We start from the raw sequence: 27,770 nt of genomic DNA, 5'->3' as shown, positions 1-27,770 counted from the left end.
CCCCTCCTTTGGATCTTCAGGCTCAATTTTCTGGATCTTTGTGGTGGCCACAATGGCACTGGGCTCCACATCAATGATCTGCTTCCCTTTGTCAGTCCCCTTATCGGGTTCTGATTCAAAGTCGGAACCTGCATCTGATTCGAAAGCCTTCATCTCGACCACCAGTGACTGCTTGGCCCGACACTCACTTGTATTGTGAGTGGAGCTCTTATGGAACTCACACCATTTTCCCGTATCCTTCTTCATCTTCGTGGTGTTGTTCTTTACTTGCGGCTTTGATGGGTTGTCTTGGGTAGCCCCGCCTTGTCTTGGTCCCTTGTTCTGTGGTTTGGGGGTGCCTTTTCCTTGCTTTGGATTCGCAGATCCAAAGTGCCGCTTCTTCTGTTTAAACTTCTGCTCAATCTTTACAACGTACCGATACGCTGTGCCGAGCGAGGAAATGTCTAGGAACTCCATCTCATCCTGGATGTACTTGTGTAGACAACCACGGTACTTGAGCACCAAATTCCACTCAGTATCCTTGATACCCAGCTTCGTGCGAAGGGTATGGAAAGTATTTGTGAACTCCGACACATCTTGGTCCCTTCCTTGCCGTAGTGTGGTCCACTTTATGTATTTATCTTCATATCTCCCGACAGGGTAATACTGTTCGCTTATGGCGTCTCGGAAAGAATTCCAAGTGGGTGTAGTTGAAAATAGTGAGGATTCACTCTCGTCCTTTTGTTCACAATAGATTTCCCACTAGTCCTTGACGTGTGGAGCAGCTTTGAGAAGCGCAAACGTAGTCTTTTCTCGATTGGAAAAGTCATGAACTGAAAAATATCCTTCCAATAGGTTTAACCATTTATCTATGGCGTCTGCATCTATGAGGCCTTTGAATATGGGAATATTGAATTTAACTTGTACCTTAAAAGGAGCGACGCCTCTAGAGTCGCTGCTGGATGAAGATGCATTGCCTGTGGGTAGCCATCGAAGGATCTGGGCAAAGTTATCCATCATCGCGTCCCTCTGTTGCTCGAGGGCTTCTTTGAGCAACATTTTGAAAGGATCTCCTGCCCCCTCGTCTTTCTTTTCTTTTACCATGGAGGTTTTTGGGTTTTGCAAGGCTAATCCTGCAATGGTTCAACCAGATCGAGCCCTAACTCCCTATACCCTGACCTCGTTGGGGACATGTAAAGAAAAACAGAGAAAGAGCAGACCACTATGATACCACTGATCCGAAATTAAACAGGAACGCAACAACTTACAGATACACTCATAAACATAGAGATGCAGCAGAAAAAAAATTCATTTCATTAATAGAAAAATACTTAACTATGCTTACAAACATAATGAAAATAAGATAGCCCGGGCGATGGTAGCTTATCTCTGAGAAGAGATGTGGTAGCTACATGCCTATGACCTGAGTTACAATGAGGCTCAAGGGCCTTTTTATTATTGAACAATAATATAAAACCCTAAACAACCAAAACCCTAACCCGAGGAGATGTAACACCAAGAGTTTATGGGCCCCGTTGGGGTTAGTTGGGCAGCCAACTTCCCAAGGTCGTAACTTGGTCATATTATCTTCATTTGATGCGTATGATATCTCGTTGGAAAGATCTCTCCGAGGACTACAACTGTCACCACAATTACATGAGTTGTTGTTGGATGATTTTTGCCAAAAAAAACGTCATTTAGTGCCTCAAAACGGCTCTGAAAGTTTAGGACCTGAAAAACTACCAAAAATAGTAAACTGTGCTACAATTAACGAAACTGAAAAAATGAAAGAAACAATGGGGAGGTTCCAAGTGGAATAGGTGGGTGGCCACCAATATCCACCTGGATCAATGTTGTTGAGCTAATTTTTATGTTGTGGTGACATCCTTGATCGAAACGTTTCGGTTTATGGTTGGAAAAGTTTGTGGGGCCTCGAGAAGTTGATTAAAGTTGGAAATATCAAGAAGGATAACAAAGTTAGTGGTTGATTGAGTCAATGAGCTGAATTTGAATCTAATCAAGCATATGAACAGAGTTGTGATGCCCAGTAGTTCTGAGTAATTATTGAGTTGAGCACATGAGTCCATCTACATATTGGAGGAAGCTCATTATGAGATGATTGATAGTTTAGTGATGTTGTGAGTGTGTGTGTGGAGAAGAGCCTGCAAGCTGCATGTGTTCTCTAGTGCATAATTTCTGAAGCAGATTGCAGTTGTAGCAGCAGTGAGTTGAAGCTTATTTTAGCCACATATTCATGTAGTGAGTGAAGTGTTGAAGTGTGGGTTGGTGTAGTGTCTTGGAGAGATTGTGGAGATTGTAGTGTGATCAGAGGTTGGAGCTTTGTTATTCACTATGTACTTTGATGCTATATTGCTATAGTGTTCATGTTGAGAAGTTCTCAGTTCCAGTATGAAACATTTTGAAACGAGAACCCTCAACGCAAAATGTGACAAGTGAAAGTGATTTGATCAAAGTTGCTGTGTAATTCCTATTCTTCCTGTGATACTAATTGATTGGAGTGATTCGGAGCTACAAGGATCAACAAAACTATCAACACATATGAGACAAATATGAGTAGATTATAAAATGTCGCTAACAAAGAAATGAGACAATCTGAGTAGATTATCTGTAGAATCCGAAAGGAATTTTCTTAATTGAGATCGTCAAAATTTTCTTGATTGAGATCCAGATTGGACTTCATACACTTACATTCTACAACACAGCACACAGGTAAGAGCAGGCACGAATACGAAAGTGATCTACCGCCTTTATTCTACTGGCGTCCACAGTACAGCGCTAACTTAAAAGCTACGGCTTGAGGAGCTGAAGAGATAAAAACTGCAGCCATGGCGGTTGCAACAACTTTTGGAATTAAATTAGAAACCCTTGGGAAGGCGGTAGCAAGAACCTTTGCAAGAAAAACACAGCAGTGCTACTCTTTTCCCCAATTTGGTGTACAGATTTCGTCTGCACCAAAGAATCCACAATCCCAACTCAAAAGGAAATCGAAGGCGAAGCTTTCCTCTAGTTTTCTCCGCAGCGGGAGCCCTTGGACTGCTCTGGTTGTGCATCAATTACAGTTCAATAACAAACATCAAATTAATAGCATCTTCCCCCGATCTAGTACTCGTGTGGTAATCATAGCGTTCCACTGCGTCAAATATTTTTCCATTTTGATCTGTTAACTCATTGATTATGAGGACTAAATCTTGGCATTGTTTTGTAGGAGGCGAGATTGTTTAGGCCTGCAATCTTCCAGGCATCGAAGCTCAGGGTTCTGTTTCTTGGAACACACGAACAGAATCATCCGGGCATTTTTTGAGGATTTATACGATCACACACAGCAACATCACGGCCAAGATAACTCTGGCTATTTCTCAAACAATCAATAAAGATCAGGTCGGCCTGTGTTCTGTTTCGCTGAATCTTTTGAAAATAGGATTGGTATGGCTCAGAATTTTGAAGCCCGTGAATTCTTTATATGTTTGCATAATTGCAGGGATGGTAAAACAGGTTACAGAGAGATGAAGTTCTTGCTCAGTGGAAGAAATGTCAGGGAAAAATGTCTCTGCACATTCACTATCATATAAGCCGAGGGCATTGCCTCCTGGACACCATTGCCAGACTAGATTTTACATCTTCCACAAGGAACTGCTGGTGGTACGCCTTTGATTTTCCCTCATTCCTTTGTTCCTTTACAAGGGTTTGGAGGAGTATTTCCAGTCAATTTTATTAAATTTTTGCATTCTGTTGGGGTTAATGAACAAATTCATGAATTCACAGGTAATGGAGGCGTTGATACATGGAGATTGGGCTCTATTTAAGAAGTACCCATAGCTAGAGAGCGTGCTGGTTTGGGTAGCCTTCGTCAAGGCTGTCCCCTATCTCCTCTCTTGTTTATTTAGTCTATGAACTCTTTAAGCCTTCACATTAACGAAGCAGTCAGGGGTAATAGATGCAAACCTCTAAAGATTTGCAGGAATATCTCCATTTCGCATAACCTTTTTGTTGATGATGTTCTCATCTTCGCAATGCTGTGCAGAGGTACCTGGTCTCACCTCTATATCATTTTGAAAAGGTTCCAAGATGCTACTGGTCTTCATATCAACAAGTCAAAGTCTATCCTTTTCGATAATGATGTCAACATGGATACGACTGAATGGGTCTCTCGGTTGTTTGGGATTGATATGAAATCCATAAAGGATGGATTTAAATATTTAGGTTTCTAGCTAAAGGCAAAGGGATATTCAAAAGCAGACTGGCTATGGATAATTGACAGATACTACAAAAGAATATCTGCATGGGAATATAGATGCCTATCTCTGGCAGGTAGGATTATATTGGCGCAGGCAGTTCTATCTCAACTTGCTGTCTATTGGGCTCATTTATTCTTTCTCCCTGCGAGTGTCCTCCAGAAGATGAATAAGATCACTGCAAACTTTATTTGGGGTGGTAAATATCAGCAGAGTAAATTTCATCTCGTAAAAATGGAAAAGGTTTCCATGCCGAAGTCTTCTGGTGGATGGGCTCTGTTGGACCTGAGATCTTTCGGGAATGCGCTCCTGTGTAAATCGTTATGGAGGGGGATCTATGGTGAGGGTCCCTGGAGCAGCACAATTAAAATGAAATACATGGGTGGCAAAGAGATGGCTCATTGGTACAGATTAGGGAGAATCGGATCCAAGCAAGGGTCGGCTATTTGGTTGAGTTTTCGAAAGATCGAACACTATTTTCTGAAGAACTTAATATGGAGCTTCCAATCCGGAACCAAGATAATCATTAGAGTCGATTCTTTTATAAGCGGGCGTGAGAAAATTTCTATTATGGAAAATCTTCTAAGTTTCTTCCATAGGAAGGGTTTCTTCACCTGGGATAAACTCATTGCTTCATGGCAGGGTTACGTCCCAATGTGGATTGACGCTAACAGTTTGGGGATGAATGTTTTTCTTTTGTGACAGTGGACCTCTATTAGGGACGGCCTGCGAAGTAGTGGTTTATTTCGCTCGCAACCTACTGATGTTCTGGTCTGGCAAGTTCCAAATACAAAATCACAGGTTTGTGTAAAAGACATATATTCTCACCTGATTGCGCTAAAAAGTGCTCCCGCCGGCCCTTTGTTTCCTACCTATTTTTGGAAATCCGGATGTCCTCCCAAACTTGTCTACTTTGCGTGGCTGTTGTTCTACAATAAAAATATGTCTTGGGAGAATCCGATAAAGAGAAAGTGGCATGGTTCGGGTTTATGTATGTTGTGTGGAGCGGCAGAGGAAAGCAATTTCCATATGTTTTTCCAATGTCAGAAAACGCGTTTGCTGTGGTATGATTTGGTAGCATTACTTGGCTTCCCCGACGTGTCTCATGCTTCTACGCAGGATGCTTTCTTTTGGTGGAGTGGGCAGCGTGAATCGTGGAGATCCATAATCGTCATAGCACTGTGGTATGTCTGGAAGTGGAGAAACGATATAATTTTTAGAGACAGGAGAGAGCCTTTTATGACTATTTTTCAAAATGTTGTCTCCCTTTATGAATCCCTTCCAGCAAGAAATCATAAAAGGTTAAAAGTCAACCGGATCGGGCAGGAAGTGGTGTCCTCAGGGAATCCCAGGGCTTTTTTTGATGGTGCCGCTCAGCTAAATTCCTGTGGTTGTGGGGTTCATATTGTTATGGATGAGGACCTCCATTATCTCATTTCTTGGAATGGAGGTAAGGGATCAAATAGCATGGTAGAGGCAATGGCTTTAGCAGGGCTTCTTTCTTTCTGTATTTTTTTTGACATTCACCTGGTTTCAATCTATGGGGACTCTAAATTAGTGATTGATCACGTCTTGGGTAAATGTTGTATAACATGGCCTCATATTTTGGGCTGGATGAACAGAATCATGTTTTTGTGGGATAAAGTGGATGGGTGTTCCATTCAACACATCTATAGGTCAAAGAATTAGCAAGCTAACTGCCTATCTAAGGAAGGGTTGCTTACTCAAACAGGTATTTAGTCCGTAAAGGTTTTTCTGAGGGGGAATCCTTCCCCATTCAGGATTTCTCCTTTCTGGGTTTTTGATGCCCTCAAGTTGCAGGTGTGCTGTCCTTTTTGTTCCTTTTGATATGTATTCCTGTACATGTATGCTGTTAATACTTTTGGCAATCTGTTTTACAGCTTTGGGCTTTTTTGATCAAGTGTATCTTGGTATTCCGGTTTCATATGTGTCAGTTTTTTGTTTTGTTTTCCCCTGATGCACAGGGTGTCTTGTTATGCCCTCCTATATGCTTTCATAAGCTTTTGAAGGTCTCTATCTGATTGTAATTATCTGCTTTCTTATATTGCCTCAATATAATATATTTCAGCTTTTTCGTTCTGAAAAAAATATTTTCATTCCAATGTCAAAGAATTCAAACGTGTGGAATGCTGGGGTTCTTTGGGTGAGGCATGCAAGGTCAGTGAATCAGCCATTTACGTTTTACTATCTCGATTTCTCTTCTTCTTCCACGTATCATGGGATAATGTACCAGCAGCAATTTGATAATGTACGAAATTCTGGATGATGGGTATATATTTAAGTATGTGTACATGGAACTATAATACTACCATTTTCATTATATTTAATTAATATGTGTTTTAAACTCATGAGATCATATTGTTTAGTCCTTTGACATGTTGATTTAAGATATTTTAATAGAAAATATTTCGTGTAATAATCAAAGTATCTACATCAAAAGCATAGCAAATGATAATCAAAGTATTTACATCAAAAGCATAGGATCAAATTCAAGATTAAAGCAGAAGGGTTAAAGTTGTTACTTAACATAATAGTTTAGTTAATAAAGTTATTACATAACATAATGGTTTAGTTAATAACGATTTTAGTATTATTTTATAATTTATTATTAATGTAGATTTTTATTTATTTCATCAAAAATACTTTTCAATGAATATCATAAATCTTAATTATTAACCTTTTATATATTTTCATGAAATATTTTTTTTTTATAAAATATAAAAAAAAAACACAATTTCATCGATAAACTTAAACTATGGTAAATGTTTTTGCATTATTAATTAATTATAAAATTACAATAAATTATAAAATATGAATTAAATGAAATAAAATTAATATGATAAAATAGATATGAAATATATAGTTAAAAATTTAAAACATAATAAAAAATAGACATTATCTATAGAAACCACAATTTCATTTGAACAAAAAAATTCTCATTAAAATTTAATAAAAAAAATTCAAAAAAATCTAGCACTAATTATTTTCTAAACAAAATTATAACCTCCTTAAACTACAACATAACGTAAAAGATGCATGAACTCCCAGCATCATGCATGAACTCCCAGTGGTCGGATGACTTTATCCATAACTCCTCTCAATAATTATTACCCATCACTTTGCATCTCATATAAATGGCAAGCGGTTTACTTCAACCCACTTCTTAGTGTGGTGCTCAACATTTTATGGTGTGTTCCGCTATAATCCATGTTTTGAAAAAGTGGTCACTAATTTGATTCTAATTGATTTATAGTAAACTAAATATTTCGTGTTTTATTCAAATTTAATAAAGTGTATTTAATGTACTAGTAATTTAAATATTTTTAATTTTAATTATATATTTTAAAATTTAACTAATATTTTTTAGTTTAGGATTTTAGAAATGCATAAATAAGATAAGAGAGATGTATTTCACATTGAAATATTTGAAGAGGATTGATTTGTAGGTTTTTAACAAGTTGAAAAAGCAATTGTATGGTAAATATTTACAATAGCATGGATCTATATGGTAGATCCGTATATCAATTGCACTTGTTGTATAATTGTTATTTTTTTTTTTTTTTTTGGGTGTAGGTCAAGGTTTCCATATAGGTAGTATAGGTCAATTTCACATGATTTTTATAATTGTGCAATTGTTATTTTAATATTTTATGAAGGTTTTCTTTTTCCTTGTCAACTTCGAATAAGGAATGAAAAGTTGGTTTGAGTGTAATTATTTTAGGCTTAAGTTATTTATATTTTTAGTGATTGTGTGATTGATGCTATGATTTGAAATTTTGGTATTACATTAAATTCAACAAATTATCAATTTAATTAATATCATAAGGATGACAATAATGAAAGTTTGCAAATTTTGTACATGGTATTAGAGCTTATGTCTGATTGACATTCTCAAAGGTTTGCAATAACCAATCAATTGCCAGAAACAAGGACCATTTCCTCAACTATGACATCCTTCTAGAGTTTAATATCGTTATAGTCCTTTGCATCCCTAACAATTATGGGATCATCATTAGTAAGAGATAAAGCAAAACTATACAAAAATTGGATGGAGTAACGTTTATAGTTATCTTCTTTTCCAAAGCAATCTTCTCAATATTTGAGCAAAAGGTTCTTCTTCTTCTTCTTATTCATGTTCTTTTGTTGAGTCATATTCTTCATCTTTTAACTCAAATCCTAATATCTTTGATTAATTTTCCCTTAATAGGTCTTCCTGTTTGAGAACATCTTTAACCTTTGTAAATACAACATCTTGATATTGAATAGTCTTCTTAGTTACTAGGTTCTAAATTGTATAACATTTTATACCATCTTTACAATTAATAAGGATTCATTTTATAGGTTTATTACCCAACTTGCACATGCTTTCCTTTGGAACTTGTACATAAGCAACACAACCAAAAATTTTGAGATGTTCAAGAAAGGGTTTTTTACAAGTTTATGCCTCATGTGGAGTTTTTCCAAACAACAATAATGCGAGTGATTGATTAATGGGGTAACATGTAGTATCGACTATATCTACCCAAAATTTCTATTGTAACATAATGCCATTGAGCATGATCCTTTTATTTTCCATCATTGCCTTATTCACCCTAATCCCATTCCATTGAGATGTGTATTGAGCTATTTTCTACCTTGTGATTATATTCCTACAAAGTTCCTCAAGTTCATTCTCATAAAACTCTTCATCATTATTTATCCTCAACACCTTTGAATTATTCCCTGTTTACTTCTCCATAAGAGCCTTAAATTTTTTAATTTTACCAAAGACATTGGATTTGTTTTGGAGGAAATAAATTTGTGTTCCTTGATAAATCATCTACCAATGAAACATAGTATGCATATTTATCTAGTGATAGAACAAACACAAGTCCAAACACATCATTGGTCACCAACCATAAGATTCCCTTTGCTCTTGTAGTACCTTATAAGAATATTATCTGATCATGATTATCATATGTGAAATTTTGACGAAATTCGAAATCTAATGTGTGGAAAGAAAACATACCTTTACCATGTAATGTTGAAAGGCCCTCTTCTCCAATATGTTCCAATCTTTTATACCATAGAATTTCCATTTCTTTGTAGATATTAGGGGTTTTGTCTTCTTCATCTCCACCATTAGGAACAATAAAACTATTACACCCATCACTGATAGTGCTTTCCACCAACTTGCATAGAGCTCCATTCTGATCTCCCCTCATTAACACCATTGCTTCTCAACCATTTCCTGTTTAAACATAATATGTACACATGCTTCTTACTTATAGATATAAAGTTTCTAACTAGCTTTAGAATATGCAAAAGCCTAGGGAGTGTTCTAATTTTCTATCCTTAAGCATTTTATTGTTTCACGATTCTAGTTGTTGTGTCATCTCTTAGGAAAATGTCACCTCCACTATACTTTTCATATTCATGAAACCTCTCTTCCTGAGAATCATAAGGAAATAAGAACACAAGTCAATTAGTCATAGATCATGATTTACATGTGTGCTTGAAGAGAAAGTATGCATCCCCTACTTCCTTTGAAGAGGTCCTCTCTTTTGTGGAAGGAACATCATTAGACTTCATCCCTTTATCAACACTTTTAGATCTATAATACTTCTTGTAATGGAAAAATTTCCCACATTTTCAGCGTTTCCTTAAGGATTTGCTTGGAGATTTAGATATACCCTGCCATCACTTATTTTTGTTTCATTCTAGAGAATATCTCTTACAGACAAAGCATTTGTGCTTTAACTATCCATGGTTTTCCGCCTCATTTCTTTTGATAGAAAGGATGAAACCACATCATCCAATTTTAATCTGGTTGCATTACTTCGAATAGCTAGAATCATACTATCTCATGAACATGGCAAAGAACACAGTAAATTAATGTGCTCATCCTCATCAAAACTTTTAATATTGACAGATGATGATTGACTTACCACAATTCTAAAGGCATTTACATATGTTTTCATAGAATAAAAATTATTCATATTTATGGATTAAAACTTCTTTTGAAGGAAATAAATGTTTACCAAGGACTTAGATTATTCAAAATCCTTATCTTATTTCATAATACCTTGGTTGTAGTTTTTCCCAAAACATTCAATAATATTGAATTTGAAAGACATAGCCATATTGTATTGGTTTCCTTCTTATCCAAATTAATTTAGTCTTCTATCAAAATACCGACAGGTATAGTAGAGATATCCACAATGAGGCATTATTCTTTGTCCATAAGAATGTTCTCCATCTTGAGATTCCATAGCACAAAATTTTTGCTCCATTAAATTTCTCAATCTTTATTTTAGAACTACCCGCCATTTTATTTCAACATAGGAATCATCATTGTGGAGTTCCTTATGAAATTAGGTTTATTACAAGCCCAAGGTAAACTAGCTCTATTAAAAAACAAGTCAAGTTGTAACACCCTTCTCCCACATTTAGCTAAGTTACCAGCCTACTGAGGTAAACATGTGACGAAGAGTTACTATGATATGATTCAACCTCCTAGGTCACATTAAGTAAGTGGAATCGACAAACCAAAACTCTTAATGACTTCCCTATTAGGTGTTATAGGACCCCCAAGGTCTAAACCACCCTTCCAGCTGCCCAAACCTTGAATTAAACCTCTTTTTTCAGTACCCTGATCTCCCATACATTGGCACAAAACTGCGTGATTTTGTCTAAAACCCTCTAGTCGAATGCATGATGCCTACAAAGGAGTGACTGTAGTCTTTTTCACCCAGTTTTGTGCCTGCGACCATGGGATTTAAGCCAAATTTTTAGGCTAGGATCCATACTTCTGCCCATAACTTATTGAAACTTTCGAGTACCATGAATGACACAAGGACAAAGCCTTCCATACAAATATTAGACAAGAACTTGGCATAACAAGGCCTAGCCATGACAAAAATTTCGTCAAACATATCATGAACACGAAATCTACAGGTCATAAATGCACATCTGAACATAGGATCCTGACACTTATATGAAATTCATCAAGAAGGATTAATGCCTTCTTACAACAGATGCATTATCATCTATTAGGTCATACATTCATCATTCATTCATTTACTAATCAAAACATGATGAAATCCATACATCATCATTGTCATAAAACATGCCTATAACCAACAAATAACCAGAGATATATCAAAGATATAACAACTATTAAAGCCACATAATAACAAGTAAATTTAAACATAGAACTAAAGAGGAAAAGAGATCTTATTAACATATGAAAAATGCAACCAGGTTTGGGAATTCCACGTACCACCTGACCATAGACTGGGTTGAACCAAATCTTTCTTTCAGTCAATCACCCCGTGCCATATTCCAAGCATGAATGTGGGACTCACAACAAAATCAACTAGGGTTTCCTCACGTTTTACTACAATCCCCACTGGATCACTAGTTCCGAACCCTCATAAATACAACCAGGCTTTACCACATTCACCACCAGATCACTAGGACCTAAACAAACATGGATGCATCCAGATCTCTCCACCTACACCGTGAAGAATTTGGATGCCTCCTAGTCTCCAGGATTTACTGCGTATCCCACCATTCACTGGTCAAGGATTCCTAGGCCTAATCGAGACTCTAGCCTCCAAGCTTTACCATATATCCTGCCATTCACCAGTTGAGGATTCCTAGGCCTCATCGAGACTCCACCCTCTAGTCTTTACCATATATCTCTCCATTCACTGGTCGAGGATTCCTAGGCCTGATCGAGGGCACACATCTCTAGGATTTATCGTATATCCCGCCATTCGCCGGTTGAGGATTCCTAAGCCCACCAAGGTACACAAAATTTGGCTTTACCGCAATCCCACCTTCTTCGGTCCATGGATTCCTAGGCCTTGTGTCCTTTTTTCAGAGACCACCTCACTCAACTTCGATACCATCTAACAATCCAGCTCAACCAAATAAGAGAAGGCACCATCACACCATGGCTATCTGGAAATGGCAATGCAAGGTTTAACATCAATGTCACACCTGGCAAAACTCATGCCAATGATAACAAGAGAAATAAATACAGACATTCATGTACCATGCGTGCCAAATCTAGCAAGGAAATCACACATGCAAATTGATACCTACAAGTAATATTGTTGTAGCTGCTTGATCATTCTCTTCCTTACTTGATCTTTTCTTCCCTTTTCCTTCTTTTTCCTTCCGTTGTGTTAAACACAACCATGGTGAAGACAAAAATATGAAGGATAAGCATGGCGTGACTCTTGGATTCATCTTCCAAGGTCTCTTGGACTCCCTTTGATTGTTCAACTTCCTCACCATAACCCTTAGCGGATTAGGTGTCCAACATTGCCCCCCTTAATCCGAAGGGGTATATATTATTCCAAGAAGAGAGTTGTAATAAAAAATGTGCAAAAATGCATCACAACATGATGAGCCCCAATTTTTGGTACAATTTGGGCTCATTTGGCCTACTTACCTTGCTCAACCATTAATCTTTTATCACTTATGCATTCATTTCTTAGTATATTTGTGTTATTTGTAGGAAGAAGGGCAGGCATTATATCTATGTGGCTAATACATGATGATTTCAGGTTTTTGGCATTAAAGAGAGCAAAAGACCACGCAAATGGAGACAAGGAGACAACAAAGGTGACATTGCGGGTTCATAGGGAGGTTGTCCACAGTATTGATGACCTTCCTCGTGATTTTCACCTTAACTCCGAGCTCCAACAGCTCTCCCCACCGAGCTTAAAGGCAGCCAACACGTTCTACAGGATCAGCAGTTTACAGCAGTTTGACTTTCAGTTGGACAGCCAAGCTCCACGAATGGAGGAAGCCAGCTTGATCTTCATTGTGTATAAATATGAAGGCCGTAGCCTTTGTTAGGAGCTTTTTGAACTTTTGGACTGATATTGTAATTTCTGAGCACAGCTCGGTGTTTGTTTTTGTAAGCCAGTTTTGGCATGACATTAGACTTTTGATTATGAATAAAGGCAAGCAGATTTGAATCTAATTCTGAGCTTTTAAGGGAGCTATAGCTCTCAGGTTAGGGCCCAACTTGAGAGCAATAGACCTCCTCTTCTTGTAGTGTTATTTGCCTTTCTTTCCAGCACTTTGTTTCTTTGTTTTGATGTGCATTTCAAGAACATAGTCTGCTGATTTGATTTCTTTAATGAGATTGAGTAGGATTATCTTATGGTTGAATCACTTTCAGTTTCTTAGATTAGAATAGGAGGATTGTAATTCACTGGAGCTCCAAGAAAAGGTTGTTAGTGCCTTCACTGCCATCTCTGTTTAGGGATTGGGGTGCAATCTATACCAACCACAAAAAAAAACGCAGTCTTTTTCTACTTTTATGCAAGCTGCAACATAGTCGTTTTAATCATAGAACCATCCATGCACTCTGATCTTGAGCCATACTTCTTCATCAAAACTCCATGCACGACTTCTTTTCACGGTTTACATTGCTGTTCACAGGTTTAATAGCACAGGTAGCACAGGTTAATGGATTCTCGTTTTTGGTGCAAGACATAAGCAATTTGTTTTATTTACACTACTCAGTATCATTCCGCTTCCTTATTCTCCTTCTTAACCACGCCTAAAGCCACCTACTCGACCTCTGTTGAGCTCGTTCACCTTCCAACTCTTCCATTGCCACGTAGCTTCATTTTTTTGACCTTTCGTTGTTTCCATCCTTCTATTCACCAACCAACTCTGTGCACTCTCTCTCCATCTTATTCCTCTGTCCCTGAGCCATCACAAGCTCCATCTCCACCTTACCTATCCACCCATACCGCTCCATCACTTCACCATCACCCAAAACTCCCACGGTAGAACATCCTGTAGAAGGTAGCAGACTTCCTGTAGAATTCCTTAGTTTCCTGTAGGATCCCCTGCAAACATCCTGTAGAAGCCTGCAAACTTGGTTGCCGAGCACCTGAACATTGTAGACTTCTGTGGACTGATGCTAGGGACCCTTTGGGACCTCTCCTAGCCCTCCTGACCTTTCCCAAGCTTTCTCTCCCTTCGCACCACCTCTGCACAGCCAAACCCTAATAAGAAACAAAACCATAATCACTCCAACCACTTAAGCAAAAATACAAAAACAATGTTCTTTTTCATAGAAGTAGTTTGAGTTCATGCATTTCACATCATTAGAAGTAATGGCATCCTTTTTAGACATTTGCGCTCTCACTATTGCATCATAGAGGTTAAGCTAGTCATATTAGGGTTTACTAGGGTTTCCTTGTTTTGGTTGGCTTTCAGTTCATTTTTGCAAAGTAGATTAATTTCCTTTGAGATAGCCTTCGTCCATCATTTAGAAAGCTTCTTCTGAGAGCATATAGAAGTTGGCTTGAGCCCTAGCAGACTTGTGCCAGCTGCGACAAGAGCTAGTACTTGTGCATACAGCACCGTCGCTTCTAAGTTTGTACGAACTACCGGGTTGATAAAATTAGAGATAGGAAGCCCCAGGAGTTGTAGCATTATTGCTACAATACTGGAGCCCACCACAGCACTAGGTTGAATGTGCTCTTTGAAATGTTGGCATAATGTGGTCATTTAAGGATGACCACTAACACTAGAACACTTAGTGCGTTTTTTGAAACTCTTCCAAATCTAGCAAGAAGTTAAATCTTATGCTAGAGGAATTGTTTCTAATGCTTTGGAGAGGGAGACCTTCAACCTGGAAAAGGGAGGTCTACAACCTACGGTGGTTTAAGGATGACCACCAACTATGGAATTCTTAATTCAATTCCTGGAACTCTTCCAGAATTGACAAGAAGTTGAAGTCTTCTGCTAGAGGAAGTGTCCCCAATTTTTTAAAGAGGGAGAAGCTCAACCTGAAAAGGGAGGTCTCAACCCCGCATAGATGGTTAAGGCTGACCACCAACCAAAGGCATGTTCAAGGGCATCTCTGTCTATAGATACAACTCTGAATATGCTATGGAAGGTTGTGGCTTAGGCTCGTTTGAACTTTTGTGTCTCTAGCTACAACTCTGAATTAGTCAGTAGGTTCAGGTTGTGGCTCAGGCTCACTTGAATTTCTATGTCTTTGGCTACAACTCTGAATTAGGCAGCAAGTTCAGGTTGTGGCTCAGGCTCACTTAATGTGGCTTTGAATTTTGTCGATGACCACCACTCTACAACTCTGAATTAGGTAGCAGGTTTAAGTTGTGGCTCAAGATCGCTTGAATTTTTGTGTCTCTGGCTAAAACTCTGACTCAGACAGTAGGTTCAGGTTGTGAATCAGGCTCGCTTGATGTGGATTTGTAGCTTGTAGATGAATATCACTCCCCCTGTTAGATACAAGGTGAGATGATGGAGAAAACTAAACTGCAAGACTTTTCAATACTTTAGAACAAATTCTGACATACGACTGAAATATCTTCTTGGTTGTTGAAGCCCATTGCCAAGAAGTGATTCATCCAAGGTGAATATTCGTTCTTGCGGGAGGCTTTTTTTTTAAGCATATTTGTGAAGAATGAGTGGTCTTATGATAGTGCTCACATGGATGAAGATCAAAATAGTGATCTTTCATATGGACAAATCGGTCACAATGTTGGCATTTAACAATCTGTTGTGGTTGTTGTGGAAGAGGACCAAAATCTGGAACAGTTGAAGATGAATTGTCATAAAGAAATCCAACACTTTGAAACTGGATGGGATTTGAGCGATCTGGAATATGAAAGGATGCATCCTTGTCATATCCAAGACCAGTTTTGTGCTTGTTATGGACAAGCTCTTCCCAAGGTCTGATAATGGGCTTGGGAAGTGTATGATGAATTTTTTTCTTCTGCATGAAACTCTACTGTTGAGATGGGTACTGCATCTGAATCAACCTTAATCTCACTGATATGATTACTTTCTGGTAGCTCAATTTTTTGAACAAAAACAGGTTCAGAATGATGACTCCATTGTTGTAATTCTACTCGTTAAAGTTGAGATTCAAGCTCCAAAAAATCTACCTTCTCCTGTGTATACTACATAGAGGTTTTAATATCACAGAGAGAGTTCTTGCTAATGTTTATCATCCCATCAACATTGGAATTTATTAAAGTATTCAATAATTCTAATATATTATCTATTCGATCCATTTGACAGCAATTGAAGTAGAAAAAATGACGTCGGATTCAACTACAAATGTACAGATAAAATGATAAATAACTCCCACTGCTAAATAGTTGTAACTATAAGATGAGTAGCAAGCTACCAAGAAAACTGTGAAAAATAAGTTCCCGGAATATTGCATTGCCTTCACCTTCAGTTGGACTATTGACCACGTCTAATGCTATATATGAACAAAAAACAAATTTGAGAATCCCCAAAATAATAGGCTTTGAATGAGCCTTACCAACACTTGTAGAAATCGCACAAAGACATTGGCACAAAGATAGGGACTCATTTGTAAAAAGAAGAGTTTTTATATAAGTGCAAAATAGTTTTTTCCTTTTATCATAATAATATAATCTTGGTTCATTCATAATTGAAAAGTCTAGCAAAGTCATCGAGCATGTCTTTCTTTTTTCATTAAACACCGCCACATTATATCTGAAGTCTTCAAAATGGAGATAAGTTCAATCTACCAAAACATTTATGGTGTCAAAAGCATTTTGATTTGTCTGTTGCAAGTTGTATACTCCAGAAGGCGATTCCTCATATGGTAACAATCCATCTAAGGCAAATTAACAAATTGAGTTCAACGACATAACACAATATTCACCTCGAACAAAATCTCACATCGTGTAGATTCACATATTACAAGATGTTCGAGCCTTCAATTTCACCTTTGATGCCTAATATATACTCCAACAATGAAATCTTCAAGATGATAGGTACTCCTTGAGAGTTTCCCACAGTACAATCCTCAAAAACATCAGGCATAGAATGACCGTGAATTTCCCACGACTCCAGCAAAGGAAATGACAGTTAATAATGTAATTCAGCCTCTCCACTTGTGCTCTGGGTACCCCTCCTACAACCAATCGACTTTTTGAACAAGGGGATAAGTCAACAGTCACACTTAACAATCACTTTTAGCCTCCTTGGATGGAACTTTTAGCCCACAAATAAAAAATCGAGCCCAATAAGCAATGTTCACTCTGACAGTCCACTCAACCAACATATTAGCACACAACCTCTTCACAAAAGATGGTAACTCGGCCTATTATTTCAAGGCAGAACTCAACCCTCCTCCTAATGCTTCCCTTGGCCACACAGTTCCCATAGATCAAGGAACTTGACACTCAAACACAAAGATTATTGGATAGGGATATGGCCAACAAAAATGGGTAACTCAGTTACTTCCTTAGCAATGATATTCAACCTATTTGTAGTAGAACTCGTCCCTTTGTGTTATGGTTCCTTTCTACAAATATCTTATTCTCCTTGAAGGTAGTGTTATTTATGAGAGAGAGAAATGCCTTCATGCAACTATTCCTTTTATTATTTCAGAAATAGCACAATTTCTAGAGTATGTCATTTCAATGGTCGTTGCGTTCTCCAAAGTTCGACCCGTTGGGACTCCTTCTAGAAACAATATCCCACTTTTGACACTAGAACGGTGAACACAGAGCAATGGGAAAGGTAGTTACAGAGAGAATCAAGGTAAAAAAATGCTTGAGCCAAAATAATAGATTAGATAGGCTGAATGGATGGTAGAGAGATGGTGGCAACTAAAACTGGCACATATATCGGTGAGGGCAAGGAATATTTTTTTCTAGCAGCATGTATTTAGCTGAGTTTTCCACAACACATTACACAAATTTTATCATTTGACTACAACACATTAATGTAGAGACTGATATGTTAGAGTCTGTCACATGAAGAGAGCGGTTCTAGCCAAAAAAACTGAAAGGAAATTCTATTGTAGATGGGCAGTCAACAGAGTTTTAAGCAACACTCAACTCTTGGGATATTCAAACCATATGGATTATAAGGAGACGAGTTTAATTCACATACCAGCTCCAATACAACGCTCACAAAACTAGCCACCAGATCTGACCACACTTCAAACAACGATTCAACGTTGGAGGAAGGTAATTCCTGATGGTTTCAAGATTGTGGGTATTCCAGAAAGGCATAAAGAAATTTGAATGGTGCGCATAATTTTAAGAGGAATGCAGTGATCAAAATATGATTCAGTGTAATGCTAAAAGTTTGCAGCGCTGACGGAAAACCACACAAATGATTCATAGCAGGAGGATGGAGAATTTTGGAATGATAGGTTAGAACGACATGTAGAGAGAGGCCACAAGTGGATCAAATTGGAGCATGACATGAATTCATCCGCTCTGATACCATGTTAAACACAACCACGACGAAGATGAAAATATGAAGGATAAGCATTGAATGCCATATATTATTCACATGATATACATTTATAATACATTAGATTGATTGTTGGATTCATCTTCCAAGGTCTCTTGGACTCCCTTTGATTGTTCAACTTCCTTACCATAACCCTTAGCGGATTAGGTGTCCAAAACTTTGCTTTTCTTGATTGAATGCTAAAGTGCTCCAAGAAAACTCTAAGTGTCCAAGAGTTTGAGAGAGAGAGAATATAGAGAATAGAGAGAGAGAGAGAACTCTACCATAGAACTGTCAAAAGCTACCAATTGATAATCATAATCCTTTTTATTAATGAGGCCTCTATTTTCTTCATTTTCCATTATTTTCCTTCTCACATGCAACCTGTGACATTTCACCTTCATTTTCTCTTAATTTACATTATTTTCATAAATAATTGTCAATAAATGCCTCTTTTCCTTTCCCATGCCTTTTCCTTTTCCTTTGCCAATTTCCTTAGCGATAATAAACCAAATGAACACCCACACTAGGATGTTTTTCCCAACATTAAGCTCAGAATACATGTCCCATGACCTTGGTCTTATTTTTTTTAAATGAATTTTTAACCAGGGTTGCTATAGAACCCTCCCCCTTGGGGGAACATCGTCCTTGGTGTTCAATGACACCTATAACCAACAAAATTGTTGAAAACCAAAACATACTGCCCATGGAGCTTTATAACCCAGCTCGTTGTAGTAATTACAATGAACAACTTGCTGAAAACATGACAATCATACCGTTTACTGGAGCTTTATAACACAACTCATTACAATATTTACAATAACCACCACATATACTTATGCACATTTTCTTCAACTAGCAAATAATCATATTGTTTATGGAGCTTTTTAAATCCAGCTTGATGTAGTATTTACAATAATATACACTTTCTCTAACCAACAAATAAAAGGATACGATACTTGCATCTGCAACAAGGGAATCCAGAGGCTCACACCTCCACCCTCAAAAGTAGTACCAGGATTCACCTCCTTCCAAGGAAGTCCAGAATCCACTACCAAAGTCAAAGTTCCATCCAATATCCAGTGCCACAATCCTACGCCGCTTGTCCTCTCAATGAATAGTTGTCGGATCATTTTTTCAGGGGACCCTCCCAATGTGCACCTGATTCCATCTGGAAATTCTAAAGACCAAAACAAATCCATTCCCAACCTTCCCTTCTCTGCTACACAATCCCTCAAGCAATTCGGTCACCCCTTTCCATGCAGTCACTCACCTTCCCAGTTCCCTGAGATCCCCTACCCCGAGCAATCCATCCCTTGGCAAGGTTTCCTTGCATCAAAAGGTCCAAAAACTAGGCATATCCCTGCCTCAAAACCATCATATCAGTCATAGCATGCTCATGGCAATCAATGGACACTATTGGGTACCATTGTCCCATAATGGCCCTTTTGCTTGGGGGCTTTACTAGCATACTGCTGCTTGTTTCAATTCCTTTTTGTTGTTGTTGCTAATTCTTGCAGTCAATTTCAACCATCCAACTGGGCATTTCATGCTTTCCTGTACCAAGCACATAATTTCCATTAGACTCAAAAAGAATTGAAATAAATTCAAACCATACCTCATAGATAGTCTGTCAATAAGGTACACTTGCAATCCTGTTCACTTCTTGTCACAACAACTCAAAATGGTATCTTGACCAAATCATCATGTATAAACATATCACATCTGGTTAGCTCAAACTCAAGCATCATAAATCAAGAATCATGAATTGCATACTGTCTTTACAAACCAGAATCATAGATCACATGTATAATTGAAATTAAAATAAAATACTGATACTTATCCTTTAATCGGTCCTTTGCTTCTACTATTATGTTTTTCCTTTCTATACACATGTTAGATCAGTTTCCACACTCGATAAGCACCCAGTTCCTTGTCTTCAATCACGTACACATACATACCATTTGCATCACACACATACACCTACATATGACATACAACACCAGACAATACATGTACCCACACCTGACATACAATGCATACACCTACACTTGGTGTACAACACCATACAATACATGCACTTACACCTGACATACAACACATACACCTACACCCGCGCGTACAACACAACACATACACTTACATCCGGTATACATCACAACACATACACCTACACCCAGTGTACAACACAATACATACACCTACACAGAGTACAAAAAAATGAATACACAAGTAATGATATTATGTCTACATAATACGTATAACACAGTACCAGACATACACAAAACAACATGTATAACATGCACATAATACCACATGTGCACAACACATGTACGACATGCACACACTACTATCTGTACAACATGTACACAATACCACTTGTAGACACCACTTGCACAATGTGTACATAGCACCACATGTACACATCACCACCTGCACAATGTGTACACAACACCACATGCACGGCATGTACACAACACCACATGCACGACATGTACACAACACCACTTGCACACAACACCCCATGTATAACATGCACACGAAACCACATGCACACAACACCACATGTACATAGAACCATATGTACAACATGCACACATCGTCATATGTACATAGAACCGCTTTTGCAACATGCACAAAGCACCATATGTACATAGCACCGGATATCCAACATGCACACAACACCACATATCAACATGTGCATAACACCATATGTACACAACATCATATGTGCAATACGTACAACATATATACAACAATAGTACCATGCATCCAGATACCACGTTGTTTCTACCAGGAAACCTTGCCTCTAGTGTCTTTCCACCATCCATACTTGTCCCAACATGCCGTAGATTACACTTCTTTCATTTCACTGATGTACCTCTCAGCATTACTAGCCCATAACATAAACATAGGCATAATACAAGCATATAATATCAATTCATATCCACATGATACTAACCTTGTAGATTTGTTAGGGTTACTCTTCCCACTTGATTCCTCATAAGCCAGGAATGTCTTTATGCTATTCCTCTGCATAAGCAATCATTCCTCCACAAGAATAATCCCTGATGACCTTGTCAGAAAACAACATACATACATATATATATCTATATATATATATATATATATCTATATATATATATATATATATATATATATATATATATATATATATATATATATATCTATATATATATATATATATATCTATATACATATAAAAATCAACATTATATATATATATATATATATACATATAAAAATCAACATAAAATAATCATGGTCCCTGACGACCCTGTCAAACAACTACATACATACATACATACACACACACACACATATATAAGCACTAGCAAAAAACAATCCTAACGAACCTGTCAGTCGACGACATACATACTGTTGGCATTATGATACAGATGTTGTCCTTGATGGCAACTCACCCAGATGAAAGATCATAGTACAACAGGTTAACAGCAAAGAATTACAGATCAGACTACAAAGAATTAAGAAAGAGAGGTATATGTAGGTTCACCTTGACCAAGGTGCGTATACAAGTAGGTTCACTGAACACAAGTAGCGTATACGTACACATGCACTTTCACAAAAGGAAAATCGTGTATATCTTGGAAAACTACGTTTTTGGTCCAAGTTATTTGGTCCATGGTATTTTGATCCATGGTATTGGTCCAAGGTATCTGGTCCGAGGTATTGACCCTAGGTATTTAGTCGAAGGTATTGGTCCTAAGTGGTTTTGTTCCATGGTATTGAGAAAGGCCTAAAACTATAAAAGGAGGAGAAGATCATTAGGCCAGGAGTGAAAGTATTGAATATATGATGAAGTGTGAGATCTAGTATGCAGGTTATTGGCTTATGGTACTGTGCTTGATCTGAACCAAGGATGAACCTCAGCGGTTGGTGAAGGATAAGATCTAATGATGGATTGGGATCTTAAGGCTTGAAATGAATTATCATTATGTGGTTTGATCATGTATAGTCTAGATCTGAATACTGATGCATGTGTTGTTCTGTAAATATTATGATCTGGGTATAACTTAAGTCTGGAATAGCTGCAGAATTATGAATTAATATTTGCAGATGTGTATGCTGGTTGGCTTTGATAAAAGCGCGTATACACGCAGGTTCGACACATGGAAGTAGCGTATACCTCATAAAGTATGTTTCAGTTGTTTCTGTTTGCTGTTGCAGAATTCTGGGTTCTGGTGACTGTATTCTGGTGACAGTATTTTGACTGATCAGATTGACTGTCAAAGTGATTGATTGATTCAGTTATGGGTGATTCAGAAAGTGATGTTTGAGTTTCAGTGATTGGTTGATGCAGATGTATTTGATGATTGAATTGCAGTTATAATGTTGTTGATGGATCCAGTCTGAAAATTTATGAAACGTGGTCCATGGAGGAAGAAAGAAGGTCGTAGCCTTCTGTAGGTCGCAGCCTACGTACTAGTAAACATATTGGCTAGTACAAAGATTAGGGCGTTGTAGCTCCCTTCCAGTAGAAGCTGGAGAAAGAGAGAAGGTTGTAACCTTCTACAGGTAGAAGCCTGCGTACTGGTATAAGTCTACACCAGTACAAAATTGTAAACAGATTTTCTTATTATTAAAAGAAGACAGAGACAACAGTAGCAGGTGGTTTTCACCCACATTGGGTTTCCACCTTATATCTTGGTGTTCATGTGTGTTGCTTATGTGTGATGCTTTATTATGCTTTTACTGCACTGTCTAATAAATCTCTGACTAATACTGGTTAAAGTTTAATGCATGATAAATTGGGTAAATCAAAAGTTCTCTGCATATACGCTGGTTGCTTTAAGTACAGTCGCGTATAAATGCTAGTTCACTTAGCTGAAGTAGCGTATGCAAATCTGTTTGGGAAATTAAATTATTGATCTGATAATACTGATTCACCCCCTCTCTCAGTATTATTTCCAACAATTGGTATCAGAGCAGGTCCTTCAGAAGAAGATTGATTGCTTGAAGGGAGATCCATCTTCATGAGTAATCAAGAAAGCGTGGGATCCATCAGACCGCCAATCTTTGATGGGAGAAACTTTGTTTATTGGAAGATAAGAACGACAACTTATCTACAATCACTTGGAACAGATGTCTGGGAAATCGTGGAAGGAGGATATACATTTCTATCAGCAATTCCTAAAGATACGGTAGGTAAAAAGCAATATGAAACCAATGCCAGTGCTGTCAATACATTATTGGGAGGTATGTCACAATCAGAGTTTGTCAAAGTTATGTAGCCCAAATCAACCAAAGAAATATGGGACAAAATTGTTCTAAGATACGAAGGAGACTCTCAAGTAAAACGTACTAAACTGCAAACTCTCAGAATTCAATATGAAACTCTTAAGATGCACAATGATGAAAGTAATGCTAGTTACTTCTCACGTATAAATGAGGTTTTTAATTGTATGAAGAACTTTGGTGAAGAGATAAAGGAAGTTACCTTAGTTGAGAAAGTTTTAAGATCCTTGTCTACTAAGTTTGAATCAAAAGTATCTACCATAGAAGAAAAACAGGATCTACAGACTATCACTATGACACAGCTTCACGAAATCTTAACTGCCTTTGAGATGAGAAAAGGAGGCCCGCCAGATATGAGAGAAGCCACATTTAAAGCTTCAACAAAAGGAAAGGAAGAACTCAATGAATCATGACATATTTCAGAAGAAGAAGATGAAATAAACTTTGTCAAGAAGCTTCAACGGGGTTCCGGACGATTTAGAGGTAAACTACTTTTAAAATGTTTTGCCTGTGGTAGAGTCGGTCATTATGCTGCCAAATGTCCTCATAAAGATAAATATGATAAAGGGAAGGAATCTGCAAAATGGAATAGAAAACAAAATGTAAGTAAAAAGAGTTACTATACTCGTGAAGATAGCGATGGTTTATTAAATAGCGATGAAGATGAAAATAGTAATGACTATAGACTTCTAATGGCTTATGACGATGATAATTTTTGGGATGCTTTAGAAGAAGATGACCTTCATGAAGAAATATCTAAACTCAAAATCTATTTAGAAGAAAAGAATATGATTACAGATACCTTGACATACCAACTTGCTAAAAGAGAAAAACACAATGAAAAACTAGAATGTGAAATTGTGGGTCTAAGAAAGGATCTTGAGAAAACAAAGTCTCTCAATCTTAGATTTGCTAAAGGATTAGAAACCTTAAATAAAATTATCAAAGTACAGCGTTCTCCTCTGATAAATACGGGTCTTGGATATACTGAAGAAGCATCTCAATCAGAGAAGCCGTCAACCTCCACTAAAAGCAATCTTGATGCAGCAAAGAACAATGAACAGTATGACAATTGTCAGCAAAGGCATAAATCAAATTACCAATTAAATCAGGCTCAATTTGTTTCAAGGATGAACAGAAGCCACAACCAACCTCAGGCAAATCATACTCAATTTTCTTCAAAGATGAATATCAATAGAAACTACAATCACCAGGTCAATAGATTCGATAATCGCAGGAACTTCTTTAATGGTCAATGTTTCTCATGTCATAATTTTGGACACAAAGCTGCTCAATGTGTTTCTTACAAAACTATCATGACTAGAGAAGCACGAAATCAAAGGAATGTGACAGGGAATCAAGAAAAGTTCCTATAATAACTTTTCTCTTCTTGAAAATGAAATAGAATGCTCAATCTGTAACAACTTTGGCCATGAAGAATCTTAATGGAGGAGTAAATTTCGGCAAATATCTCAAAAGGAGAAAACTCCATTAAATCCCAAAATATGGAGAAATAAAGAACATAAAGATGTGGTATAGCCTTGTATGCAGAAGGACAAGAAAATCAGTGGTACATCGACAGTGGATGCTCAAAACACATGATAGGTGACAAAGAAAAACTTCACTCATATAATGCCTTAGAAAAGGAAAAGAATGTCTCATTTGGAAATGACACTCTTGCTGTCATAAAAGGTAAAGGCTCTGTTTTCTTGAAATAAAAGGTTAAAGCTGGGAATGTTATGTATGTAGATGGTCTAAAGCATAACCTGTTGAGTGTCAGTCAAATGTGTGATCAAGGAAATGAAGTGGTGTTTCGATCAAACGGATGTGTTGTTCATGAGCTTGATATAGGAGAAATCGTGATCAAAGGTACAAGAACTCCAAACAACTTATACATACTCAAGGGAGGACAAAAACAGTGCTATCTAAGCAAAAATGATGAAAACTGGCTATGGCATAGAAGATTGGGACATCTAAGCTTTTCTCAAATAAGAAAAGCATGCAGATTCTAGGCTGTTCGTGATCTTCCAGATATCAGCATTCCTAAAAATACAATATGAAAACCATGTCAATTCGGTAAGAAAACCAGATCTCACTTCATTGAAAAAGAAGGGTCAGCTAGTAAGCCTCTTGAACTTGTTCATACTGATTTATGTGGACCATCAAGGAAAAAGTCACCTCGTGGAGAAGAATACTTTATTTTGTTCATTGATGATTTTTCCAGAATGTGTTGGATAGGTATTCTAAAGCATAAAGATGAAGCATTTGAAAAGTTCAAAGCCTTTAAAGCTTTGGTTTAAAATGTATCAGATTGAAAAATCAAATTCCTCAGATCTGATCGAGGAGGGGAATTTACCGCGAATGAATTCTTTGACTTTTGTGAACAACATGGAATAAAAACACAGTTCTCCACTGCAAGGACTCCTTAGCAAAATGGAGTGGTAGAAAGAATGAACAGAACTGTTCAACAAATGGCTCGAGCTATGCTAGATGAATCTAGAACTCCTGCAACCTTCTGGGGTGAAGCTGCATTCGCCGCTGTAACTATTCTCAACCAAGCAAATGTTCGGGTAAACAACACTCAAACTCCACATGAACTTTGGTATGGTAAGACTCCTATGGTAAAATACTTTAATTTTTTTGGAAGAAAATGCTATATCAAAAGGACTGATGAAAAACTTGGTAAGTTTGAGCCCAGAGAAGATGAAGGTATTCTTCTTGGTTACTCTTCTTGAAGTAAAGGATATAAATGTTATAATAAAAGACTTGGGAAAATTGTTGAAAGTATTGATGTTGTAGTTGATGAAGCATGCAAAAATCCTAAACAGATAAAAACCAAAGATTATGACAATGAAGAAGATGGGGATTATTTTCCCACATCAAATCACAATGATTCTGAAGAAGAAACCAATGAAGCACCAGAAGAAGAGATAACAATAGAAGAAATGACTCTGTCCAGGTATGTTCAGAAAAATCATCCAAAAACTCAAATTTTAGAGGAAAAAGAGGCAGATGTACAGACAAGAAGAACTATTGCAGAAACCTCAAGCTATCTAGCATTACTATCCTCCACTGAAGCTCAAAATGTAAATGAAGCATTCAAAGATGAATGTTGGGTCAAGGCCATGAATGAAGAACTTGAGAAAATTGAAAAGAATAATACTTGGGAATTAGTTTCTAGACCTCATGATAAGAATATCATAGGAACTAAATGGATATTCAAAAACAAGCTGAATGAAAATGGAGAAGTTATTAGAAACAAGGCTAGACTTGTTTGTAAAGGATATGCTCAACAAGAAGGTATAGATTTTGAAGAAACTTTTACACATGTTGCTAAACTTGAAGCCATAAGGATGTTTTTTGCTCTTTCTAGTTTTCAGAACTTCAAAGTACACCAAATGGATGTAAAATCTGCATTCCTTAATGGAGACTTAGAAGAATAAATCTATATTGAAAAACCATAAGGATTCATTCTTGGAAATGATGCAAAACTTGTATGCAGACTCAGAAAGGCTCTCTATGGTCTAAAACAGGCTCCAAGGCCCTGGTATTACTGTCTTGACAAATATCTCCACCAACAGGGTTTTTCAAAGGGGTCAGCAGATAGCAATCTATATACAAAGATTAACACTGATAAATTGCTAATAATTGTTGTTTATGTTGATGATATAATTTTTGGTAGCAATGAAGAATCCATGAGTCAGAATTTTTCTTCAGTAATGTAGCAAGAATTTGAAATGTCCTTGCTTGGTGAGCTTACCTATTTTCTTGGTCTACAAGTTCAACAAAATAAAGATGGTATTTTTCTTTCACAAACCAAATATCTCAAACAGATCTTGAAAAAGTATGGCATGGAAGATTCTAAACCAGTATGTACCCCAATGGTAACAGGATGCAGTCTCAGCTCAAATGATGAATCAACAGCAATACATCAACCAACTTACAGATCCATGATTAGCAGTCTGC

The 27,770-nt window shown here is 37.3% G+C and overlaps 1 pseudogene; it reads left to right on the top strand.

The window, feature by feature from the left end:
* The first annotated feature begins 2,825 nt into the window (after positions 1–2,825).
* The window catches only part of LOC149191316 (protein STAY-GREEN, chloroplastic-like), a 90,978-nt pseudogene continuing 66,033 nt past the window's right edge, over positions 2,826–27,770 (top strand).

This window comes from Pinus tabuliformis, chromosome 2_2, assembly GCF_031772625.1.
Source record: "Pinus tabuliformis cultivar Carrire ecotype Pingquan chromosome 2_2, CPIR1, whole genome shotgun sequence".
Lineage (NCBI taxonomy): Eukaryota > Viridiplantae > Streptophyta > Pinopsida > Pinales > Pinaceae > Pinus > Pinus tabuliformis.
Note: the sequence above shows the minus strand (reverse complement) of the source record. Positions and strands in the feature narration are given on the sequence as shown.